This window comes from Ranitomeya imitator, chromosome 8 (assembly GCF_032444005.1).
Source record: "Ranitomeya imitator isolate aRanImi1 chromosome 8, aRanImi1.pri, whole genome shotgun sequence".
Classification (NCBI taxonomy): Eukaryota; Metazoa; Chordata; class Amphibia; order Anura; family Dendrobatidae; genus Ranitomeya; species Ranitomeya imitator.
In genome coordinates this window covers 58301253-58313688 of record NC_091289.1, presented here as the reverse complement: position 1 = coordinate 58313688, position 12436 = coordinate 58301253, and positions in this window count along the sequence as shown.

Sequence of the window (12436 nt, the reverse complement as noted above, 5' to 3'; positions counted from 1 at the left end):
GGAGATGATTCCAACACCTTGTCCAATGCTAAGGAAATCCTGAACACATGACCTGTTGGTGGCCTTTGAGGACTGGAGTTCTGCGCTCCTGGTCAAAAACAACAGCACCTCTTAGGCTACTTTCACACTTCCGTCGGTACGGGCCCGTTGCAATACGTCAGGCCGATGTACCAATGGACGTTGTGAAATAACTGCAAGATGTGGGCAGCGGATGCAGTTTTTCAACGCATCCGCTGCCAATTCTGCAGTCCGGGGAGGAGGGGGCGGACTTTCGGCTGCGCATGCGCAGTCGAAAATGGCGGACACGTAACACAAAAAAAGTTACATTGACCGTTTTTTTGTGCGTCACGTCCGCCAAAACACAACAGATCCGTCGCACGACGGATGCGACGTGTGCCCATCCGTCGCTAATACAAGTGTATGGGCAAAAAACGCATCCTGCAAGCACATTTGCAGGATCCGTTATTTGCCCATAATGACGGATTGCGACGGAGGACAAAAGACGGAAGTGTGAAAATAGCCTTAGTAGAGTCCACTTTGATTAGTGAAAATCCAACTGTTTAAAGAGAATTTGTCTGCACTGTTTTGCTATATAATCTGAGGACAGCATCAGGTAGGGGTTTCAACACAAATTTCAACCCTGCGTCACATATCCAGCTGTGTGCTGTTGATTAGTTACACTGAAGGTTTTATCAACCGGTGCTTATCGTTGCTGTGACTAGCTTGTGCACTCATCTAACTCCGCCCCCTCTTGTAATAAGCAGCTCACTGTCTATAGGCAATGTACATAGAGAGTGTGGTATGGGCGAGGTTAGCTGTGGTGTGGGCGGGGTCAGCTTTCTCAGCTCTGCCGCAGTGCTAAATCTAAAAACTCTGATTATGTCAGAATGGCTGCACCCAGTAATCTAAGTGATACAGCATTGGAATCAGGGTCTCTGTACCTATATTATGCTGCTTTCAGATGAGGTAGCAAAAAGCTGCTGACAGATTCACTTTACGAATAGCTGCTTCCTATCCATAGCAGGGACAGGGTGGAACGTTCCCCCAAAATATATCTCCATCCGATCAGTTCCTGCGGCTCTATAACATCCTGCCTGCCGATCATGTACCATTTTAAACATGACAGGTTCCCTTAAAGTAATGTAACTAAACAAGAATTCCCTTCCTAACAAGTCACTACAAGTTGTCTAATTTGTCCATTCTGCTACAGATAAGTGCTGGATGCTGAGGAGGTAATGAATGGCAGCGTTCCCCGGGGGTCCGCACAGTATCAGGTTCTGGATGAGCACTCTTTTCATTACAGAAGGTGAATATTTCTGCAAAATGTATCAGGAAACTAAAAACCAGCGGTGTCAGTGTGCACCAAGCTTCTCCTGCCACACTGCGACACTGGCACTCACAAATAATGTGTTTGGTGAAACTACAAGCGCTAGATATGATCACACATTGTGACGTATTTTCTGCTAATGTTCTGTCCCTCATAGCTGAGGGTTTGCTTACAGGCCTGGGGGTACAGACCACCCCGAGAATATGATAAGTACATAGAGATCGTTCATATAGTGGCAAGGGAGGGAAAGAGCTGCCAAAAACATCCAATTCTGCGCCAATTTACTACTCCCTGTACTGGTGTGTATGAGAGGCACAATATATTCATCTACCGCTCTCTGTGTGGCCAATGGAATCCATAGTGAGTGTAATATCACTGCAGTATTAGTAGTGACTTATCACAGCGCCATCCTGTACATCCAGGATTCATTTCCCCAAAATATCAGACTTTTACAATACCGATAACACTGACTTCTATTTCCTAATGCTGCATCTCTCCTTTAGGGCTTGTTTTCACTTGCGAGGAACACGTCCGTGTCTCGCATGTGGAAACGAAGCTCTGGTGCCGGCACTCCGGAGCGGAGCGTGCGGCTCCATGTGTTCCTATGCGGCCGCACGCTCCGCTCCCAAGTGCCGGCACCAGAGCTTCGTTTCCACATGCGAGACACGGACGTGTTCCTCGCAAGTGAAAACAAGCCCTTAAAGGGAATCTGTCCACCAGTTTATTTTGTAATGGAATCTAAGAGTAGCATAGTGTAGGGGCAGAGACCCTGATTCCAGCGATGTGTCATTTAGTTTACTGGGTGCAGCAAAGTTCAAAATTCTAAGCTCTAGATAACCCCCCCACACACACACACACACACACACCACTGATTAGTTACTTTCTGTGTATACTGTGCATAGGCAGAAAGCTGCTAATAAGTGGTGGGGGGCAGGATTATACAAAGCAGTTGACTAGGAGGCACCTACGCTTGTAGTGATAATCCCCTGCTGATAAAATAATCAGTGTATTGAACCAACAGTGCATGGCCTAGGAAGTGACTGCTGCCATCAAGATCTCTGCTCCTACATTATGCTGCTTTCAGATTACATCACACAACCTGCTGACAGATTCCCTTTAAGTCTGTAATAAAATGAATATTTAAATTTAAAAAACCTGCATTTTTCTCAAAACCTGCACCACTCTTGTTCATGAGCCTTTATTCTGTAATGCAGCTCAGCCTTGCTGACTTAGGGTATATGAAAGGTAATGAGTAGGGTTGAGCGACTTTTCTTTTTATAGGGTCGGGTTTCACGAAACCCGACTTTTTCAAAAGTCGGGTCGAGTGAAATCGGCCGATCCTATAGAAAAGTCGGGGTCGTCCGAAACACGAAACCCAATGCAGTGCATTGGGTTTCTAATGGTTCCCAGGGTCTGGAGGAGAGGAAACTCTCCTTCAGGCCCTGGGATCCATATTTAAGTGTAAAATAAAGAATCAAAATAAAAAATATTGATATACTCACCCTCGGACGCGCCCTGGTTCTCACCGGCAGCCTTCCTTCCTAAGAATGAGCGCCTTCGCGGCTTGTGATTTGTCGCGTGAGCGGTCACATGGGTGTCACGCGACCAATCACAAGCCGCGACGTCATCTAAGGTCCTTCAGGCGCTGATTCTTAGGAAGGAAGGCTGCGGGTTAGAACCAGGGCGCGTCCGAGGGTGAGTATATCCTAATATATATATATACTCCCCCTCGGACGCTTCTTTCCTAAGAATTAGCGCCTGAAGGACCTTAGATGACGTCGCGGCTTGTGATTGGTCGCGTGACGCCCATGTGAACGCTCACGCGACCAATCACAAGCCGCGACGTCATCGAAGGCCCTTCAGACGCTCATTCTTAGGAAGGAAGGCTGCCGGTGAGAACCAGGGCGCGTCCGAGGGTGAGTATATCAATATTTTTTTTTTTTTTTATTCTTTATTTTACACTTAAATATGAATTCCGATACCGATTCCCGATATCTTAATCATATCGGAACTCGGTATCGGAATTCCGATTCCAGATCAGAAGATCGCCGACTTCATGGCCGACCCCACACAGGGGTCGGGTCGGGTTTCATGAAACCCAACTTTGCCAAAAGTCGGCGACTTCTGAATCTGGCCGACCCGTTTCGCTCAACCCTAGTAATGAGATGTCATCCCAGACACAACCAATGGGCAAGAAATGTACTGTTTCTGTAAAACAGCTTTTTTTTTCCTTTAATCACAGGCAAGTTCTGGTGGATGATTGCCTTTTATAAGAGAGGTACAGGTGTGTTCAAAAGTTTACATATCCCGACAGAATTTTTATTTTCTTGGCCCTTTTTCAGAGAATATGAACGATAACACCATAACTTTTTCTCCACCCATGGTTAGTGGTTGGGTGAAGCCATTTATTGTCAAACTACTGTGTTTTCTCTTTTTAAATCATAATGACAACCCAAAACATCCAATTGACCCTGATCAAAAGTTCACATACCCCATTTCTTAATATCGTGTATTGCCCCCTCTAACATCAATCACAGCTTGAAGTCTTTTGTGGTAGTTGTGGATGAGGTTCTTTATTTTCTCAGATGGTAAAGCTGCCCACTCATCCCAGCAAAAAGCCTCCCATTCCTGTAAATTCTTGGGCTGTCTAGCATGACCTGCGCGCTTGAGATTTCCCCAGAGTGGCTCAATGATATTGAGGTCAGGAGACTGAGCTGGCCACTCCAGAACCTTCACTTTGTTCTGCTGTAGCCAATGACAGGTCAACTTGGCCTTGTGGTTTTGATCATTGTTATGTTGGAACTTCCAAGTACGTCCCATGTGCAGCTTCCGGGCTGATGAGTGCAAATTTGCCTCCAGTATTTGCTGATAACGTGCTGCATTCATCTTTCCTTCTACTTTGACCAAGTTACCTGTGCCTTTGTAGCTCACACATCCTAAAAAAAACATCAGCGATCCTCCTCCGTGTTTTATAGTAGGAATGGTGTTCCTTTCATCATAGGCCTTGTTGACCTCTCTCCAAATGTAACATTTATGGTTGTGGCCAAAAAGTTCAATTTTTGTCTCCTCACTCCAAATTACCTTGTTCTAGAAGTTTTGAGGCTTGTCTCTGTGCTATTTTGCGTATTGTAGGAAAGATACTTTGTGGCATTTGCGTAGTAATGGTTTTCTTCTGGTGACTCGACCATGCAGCCCATTTTTCTTCAAGTGCCTCCTTATTGTGCATCTTGAAACAGCCACACTGCTAGTTTTCAGAGAGTCCTGTATTTCAGTTGATGTTATTTGTGGGCTTTTCTTTGTATACCGAACAATTTTCCTAGCAGTTGTGAACAACATTTTTGTTGGTCTACCTGACTGTGGTTTTGTTTTTACAGAGCCCCTGATTTTCCATTTGTTAATCACAGTTTGAACGTTGCTGACTGGTATTATCAATTCCTTTGATATCTTTTTTATCCCTTTCCTGTTTTATACAGTTCAACTACCTTTTCCTGTAGATCCATTGACAATTCTTTTGCTTTCCTCATGACTCACAATCCAGAAACGTTAGTGGCTGGATGAAAGATGCAAGAGTCTGTCTGGATCCCAGAAACTCACTCAGCTTTAATACACACACTGATTACAAGCAAACAGGTCACACGAGATTATTACCTTTAGTAGCCATTCAAACTTATTTGTGTCCACTTCTGTGCATGTTATCAGGCCAAAATCACCAGGGTATGTAAACTTTTGATCAGGGTCATTTGGAGGTTTGGGGTTGTCTTTATGATTTAAAAAGAGAAAACATAGTAGTTTGACAATAAATGGCCTCACCCAACCACTAACCATGAGTGGAGAAAAAGTTTTGGTGTTATCAATCACATCCTCTGAAAAAAAAGGCCAAGAAAGCAAAACTTCTGCTGGGGTGTGTACACTTTTGAGCACAACTGTAGATTCCATGATGTTTTAAAGAAGCACTCCTCCCATCAAAGTTTTTATCCCCTTCATATATTGCAATCATCATACTATATAGCACTGTGTACTTACAATTTTGCCCTTCTACCCAGTTAATTCAAGTCCTGATGCAGCTCCTTCGCTTCTCTTCTCTGCCAGGATCTTTTTTAGTAATGCAGAATTGTAGCTCTAATGATGAGTCATGCAGGAAAAAGAGACTTCCTGTTTTAACATAGAGCTTAGAAAGATTAAGCTAGTCTATTTTTGATCACATGATGTTTAGACCAAATGGAAAAGAGAGAAATTAACTGTGTAGAAAGACAAAATGAGCAATTGTAAGTACACAGCACTATATAATGTGATGATTGCAAGATGGATAAACATTTTGATGGGAGGAGGAGGAGTGCTTCATTAAAAATGATTGAAACATACAACTATAATAAGAACCATTTTTCAAGTATTTTGGACAAACTGTATTTGTTTTTCACTTTTTACCCCAAAGCCATTTACCTCTTCAGTGCACAATAGTTGTAACTCAGTCGTCTAAAATGAACAAGCGTCTTGTCACTAAACTGTCTCATTCATTAGAGCTGGAGATGGACTTTTGGAACCAATATGTTAGAGACCTGTCACAAAGTTTTGCACTAATTAGAGTGTTATAATAGACACGGTCTCTTCCATGTAAAGGAGTCATTTGGTATCTTTCTCAAATAAAGAACAAGGTTTATCAGGTGAATATTCCCTGGTTATTGGGAAAATGAAATAAGAAAAGCTTATGATAATATTCGTGTGTTGGTACATATTCACCCTGTATGAGGTGTGGTTTCCTTCAGAAATATTTTTGCTGTCATTCACCTGTCAAGACGTCCAGGTTATGTATCCCACTCCTTCTCTGCCAGCCTTTATCCTGGATCTCCTCATACCTTTCCAACTGCACATTTGTAGTCTCCCACTCCCACACTACCTCCTCATCCCACCCTCACTCTTGGAGTCCCTCAAGGCTCTGTCCTAGGACCCCCTACTCTTCTCCATCTACACCCTTAGCCTGGGACAACTCAAAGTCCCATGACTTCCAGTATCATCTATGCGCTGATGACACGCAGATCTGCCTCTCGAGCCCTGACATCACCTCTCTGCTGTCCAGAATCCCGGAGTGTCTATCAGCCACATTCTCTGTCTTCTCCTCTTGCTTCTTCAAGCTCAAATCTGAACTCATCATCTTTCCTCCATCTCACCTATCTTCCTTACCTGATCTATTTATCACAATAAATGACATCACACTTTCCCCTGTACTGGAAATCCGCTGCCTCAAGGTAACCCCTGACTCTGCCCTGTTCTTCAAGCCGCACATCAACAAGCTCTCGCCACCTACAGCTCAAAAATACACTGCTCAAAAAAATAAAGGGGACACTTAAACAACAGAATATAACTCCAAGTAAATCAAATTCTGTGAAATCAAACTATCCACTTAGGAAGCAACACTGTGTGACAATCAATTTCATATGCTGTTGTGCAAATGGAATAGACATCAGATGGAAATTATTGGCAATTATCAAGACACCCTCAATAAAGGAGTGGTTCTGCAGGTGGGGACCACAGACCACATCTCAGTCCCAATGCTTTCTAGCTGATGTTTTGGTCACTTCTGAATGTTGGTTGTGCTGTCACACTCTTGGTAGCATACAACCCACACAAGTGGCTCAGGTAGTGCAGCTCATCCAGGATGGCACATCAATGCCAGCTGCGGTAAAAAGGTTTGCTCTGTCAGCGTAGTGTCCAGAGGTTGGAGGTGCTACCAGGAGACGAGTACACCAGGAGACGTGGAGGAGGCCGTAGGAGGGCAACAACCCAGCAGCAGGACCGCTACCTCCACCTTTGTGCAAGGAGGAACAGGAGTAGCACTGCCAGAGCCCTGCAAAATGATCTCCAGCAGGCTACAAATGTGCATGTGTCTGCACTAATGGTTTCTTTGTTTTGAGGCATTTCCACTGAAGTTGGATCAGCCTGTAACTTCATTTTCCACTTTGATTTTGAGCATCATTCCAACTCCAGACCTCCGTGGGATATTAGTTGTGATTTACGTTGATAATTTTTAGGTTTTATTGTTCTCAACACATTCCACTATGTAATAAGTAAAGATATACAACTGGAATATTTCATGCAGTGAAATCTAGGATGTGGGATTTTAGTGTTCCCTTTATTTTTTTGAGCAGTGTATTTCCAGAATCTGTGCTTTCCCTAACCCTCAGTCTACTAAAATGCTTGTGCATGCCCTCCATCTCCTGCCTCAATTACTGTAACATCTCTGTGGCCTACCTTCTAACACTCTCGCACCTCTGCAGTCTGTCCTTAAAGGGAGTATGTCACCCCAAAAATCATATATGAGATAAGGCCACCGGCATCAGGGGCTTATTTACAGCATTCTGTAATGCTGTAGATAAGCCCCCGATGTATCCTGAAAGGTAAGAAAAACAGGTTATATTATACTCACCCAGGGGCGGTCCCTGGCCTCTCTAACCTTTACCGGCACCTGCGCACTGCAGTACTTTGCTCTGCCCTCAACAGGGCAGACAAAGTATGCCTGCCTAGAAGCCGCGGCAGGAAGACAAGAAGAGGACGTGATCGTATGAAGATGGGAGGCGCTGGACCCAGACCGCGACACCCAGTGGTGTAACTAGAAAGTTATGGGCCCCGATGTGAATTTTCAAATGGGGCCCCCCCAACCATGCAAAAATATTTTCCACCCAAATTCAGATTTTCCCTATTCATTTCGCACACTATAGCTTTATTGCAAAGTTGTATAGTGTGACCTCAGTAGCGTAACTATCCGGTGCCCCATCCTGGTATATATCTGTCCCCCGTACTGCCATTGTTATGTAATTTATAAAAGAAAATAAACCATTATACTCATCAGGGGCTTACATAGAAGTCATGGGGATCCATATAAGAAGTATAATGCACCCCCATAGTACTCCTTATAATATAATGCACCCCCATAGTCCTCTATATAATATACTTCACAGTTCAAAGTCATCCATATAGTATAATACACGCTCCATAGTCATCCATATAGTATAATACACTCCCCATAGTCCTCCATATAATACAATCGTATAATACACTCCCCATAGTCCTTCATATAGTATTATACACTCCTCAGTCCCCCCATATAGTATAATACACTCCTCATAGTCCTCCATATATTAAAATACACTCCTCATAGTGCTCCATATAGTGTTATAGTGTAATACACTGCTCAGTCCTCCATATAGTATACTACACTTCTCAGTCCTCCACATAGTATAATACACTGCTCATAGTGATCCATATAGTATAATGCACCCCTCATAGTCCTCCACATAGTATAATACACTGCTCAGTCCTCCATATAGTATTATACACTCCTCATAGTCCTCCATATATTAAAATACACTGCTCAGTCCTCCATATAGTATAATACACTCCTCATAGTGCTCCATATAGTATAATGCACCGCCATCGTCATCCATGTCGTACAATTCACTTCTCATAGTATAATGCACCCTATAGTTCTTCATATAGTATAATGTATTCCCCATAGTCATCGATACAGTATAACGCATATAGTATAATGCAGCCCCACCATACAAAATAATGTAACCCCCATAGAATATAATGCAGCCCCCCTCATAGTATAATGCAGCCCCTCCATACAGGTGCAGTGAGAAAGACACGGGCAAATGGTGACTATGGGGCAGGGGAGAAGGACATAAGGGGCCTAGGGGAGACAGGCACAATGGTGACACGGGGGGGCTAGGGAGCAAGGAAGACAGGCACAAGGGGACACATGCGGGCTAGGAGGCAGGTGAGAAGGGCACAAGGGGACTAGTGGGCAAGGGAGACTGACAAGGGGACACACGGGGACAAGGGACACAAGCACAAGGAGACAGGCACAAGGGGGACAGGGACTAGTGGGCAAGGGAGACTGACACAAGGCTACACACAGGAACAAGGGACACAAGTACAAGGGGACTTATGGGGACCAAGAAGAAGAGGAGAAGGGCACAAGCGGACACACGGGGACTAGGGGGCAAGGTAGACAGGCACAAGGGGACACAAGGGGACTCCAAGGGCAGAGTAGATAGGGACGCAAGTAGACGGAGTTGCAAGGGGACAGGGGAAGAAGGGGAGACTTGGGAGCAGGGAAGAAGGGGCACAGGGATTACGAGGACAGGGTAGATGGGGAACACACGGTGAGAAAGGGGACAGGGGAGACTTGAGAGCAGGGCAGACGGGTCACATGGGGACAAGGGGCTGGGAATGCATGGGGGGAGCAGGAGGACTCAGGGCATGGGAGATGGGGAGCATTGGGGGACCAGGGGGGAATGACAAGGCGCATACGGGGGCCTGGAGGAGCACAATGACCTGAACCTGGGGACCTACGAGGACATGGGGCACGGGAGAGCAGGGAGAAAACAGGGATGGTGTCACAGGGGGTCGGGGACGCTGGGGGCCGAAGATGGTGACACACGGGCAGCAGCCACACCTCACTGCCGCTGGTCCCGTACACCTCCATGTTCATCCCTGGATCCTCCACATGGCTGAGCGGCTGCGGCATGCCCCTCCTAGGCGAATCGGTCCACGTGCCCCCCGCCAGATCCGGAGCCGAATGTTCCTCGGACCCAGCAGCCACCACAGGCTCTGCCAATGTGGCAGCCGCCATCACCTGTGCAGAAGCTGCACTGCCTGGGTTCTGCAGAAGCGGGTGCGTGATGAAGTGATGTCATCATGCACCCGCAGTGTCAGAGGCAGAGGGGAATGATGGGAGAGGGAGAGTCAGCTGACGCTCTCTCCTCTATCATTGCTTTGAACTGTACCGGCATCATAGACGCCAGTATAGTTCAATGCGGCAGTGGGGGGAGTCGGGTGCTTTGACCTGCTGGGCCCCTGACCTGCCAGGCCCAGTCACAGTGGTCACCACTGCGACTGTGGTAGTTATGCCCCTGCCTCACACACACACACACACATACTACAGATCACACACACACACACTACAGATCACACACACACATACTACAGATCACACACACGCACATATTACAGATCACACACACGCACACACTACAGATCACACGCACACACTACAGATCACACACACACTACAGATCACACACTACAGATCACACACACGATACCAGCTCATACACACATTTCACACTCTCCTCTCTGGTACAGGGGAGGCTGATATAAACATGCAGCTCCTCAGCTTCTCCTGACTACAGCAGCTCTGTCCTGCACCTCCCCCCTGCTCTCGCCTTCTGTCCCGGGGCTGAAGAGCAAGAGAAGCTGTCTCACCGTGCTGACTGGTGCTGCTTCCTATCTCTCATATGCCCTGGCTGCCCCCTCCCCCTAGATACACCTCTGACTGTTGCCGTGAAGGAGAAATCTCCTGCACTGCAACATGGTGTCGGGTGCCTCGGACCTTCCGGGCCCCTGACCCACCGGGCCCGGTCGCAGTGGCGCCCGCTGCGACCATGGTAATTACGCCCCTAGCGACACCCATCGGACCGGACCACAGCGGGACCGCCCCTGGGTGAGTGTAATATTATCTTTCTTACCTTTCAGGATACATCGGGGGCTTATCTACAGCATTACAGAATGCTGTAGATAAGCATCTGATGCCAGTGGCCTTATCTCATATACGATTTTTGGGGTGACAGATTCCCTTTAACACTGCAGCCTGACTAATCCACCTGTCTCCTCGCTACTCCTCCGCTTCTCCCCTCTGCAAATCTCTTAATTGGCTCACAATTCCCCAATGTATCCAGTTCAAACTACTAACACTGACCTACAAAGCCATCCTTAACCTGTCTCCTCCATATATCTCTGAACTAATCTCCCCTCATGTAATCTTTGGTCCTCCAAAAACCTCTTTCTCTCCTTAACAATTATTTATTCCTCACCCAATCGCTTCCAAGACTTCTCCAGAACATCTCCCATCCTCTGGAACTCTGTGCCACAACATTCAGATCCTTCAGATAGAACCTGAAAACCCATCTCTTCAAGAAAGCTTCCAGCCTACAATGACTATGCGGCCACCTCACGACAGCCTGCAATGATCCCGTGGCCACCTCACCACAGCCTACAATGACCCCGCTGCCACCTCACCACAACGTACAATGACGCCGCTGCCACTTCACCACAGCCTACAATGACCATGCTGCCACCTTGCCACAGCCTGCAATGACCACGTGGCCACCTCACCTCAGCCTACAATGACCTTGTTGCCACCTCGCCACAGCCTGCAATGACCTCATGGCCACCTCACCACCACCTGAGCTACTGCAACCCTCCCAACCTACTGTCTCCTTCCCCATCATCCTGTAGAATGTAAGCCCACAAGGGCAGGGTCCTTGCCCCTCTGTACCAGTCTAATATTGTTGGTATGTTTACTGTAAGTGATATCTGTATTTTGCATGTAACCTTCTCATATACAGCACCATGGAATCAATGGCGCTATATAAATAATAATAATGGTGGCATTGACTTCTGAAGGAAGCAGTCATGTTTTTCTAGTCTCATCCAACCCCCTTAAGCCTCTTGTATTATCATACATTATATGACTCTCCAGTACCTACAGGGATTTAAAGCATTCTGTTAAATAAGGGTTAATGAATTTCTGCAATTAATCCATCCAATATTTTATTTTTAAACATATGATTATTATTTAATTAGAATAAATCAAATCCTTTTTGTTCTTCTCCTGTGATAGAAAATAATCATATACCACTACGAATACTTGTACATCGTTATCTTTGTAAATGGTTTTATTTAATTTCACCCTTAAAGGGATGTTTAAGAAAGAGATATTATTAATAAAATTGAAGAATAAAAGATAAAAAAAAGTGTTAAAGTAATTAATATGTGTGTTTTATTTCTGGCTCTATCGTGTATGTCGTTAAATGAAAATGCCTCATTAAGCAGGTTTTTCCTACTGGATTTAAAAAAGAAGGAGCAATTAAATGTGATTCACCATGTTAACAGCAGTTAGAGGAACATTTCTATAGAAATATTCTAACGTAGAAGATAATAGCAATTGTAGAGCTAAACCATGTTAACAGATAACTAAAAACTGTATTAAGTGTGAATATTCCTTTATTACCATTTTCACGAAGAATATACTAAGCCAGCATACACTCT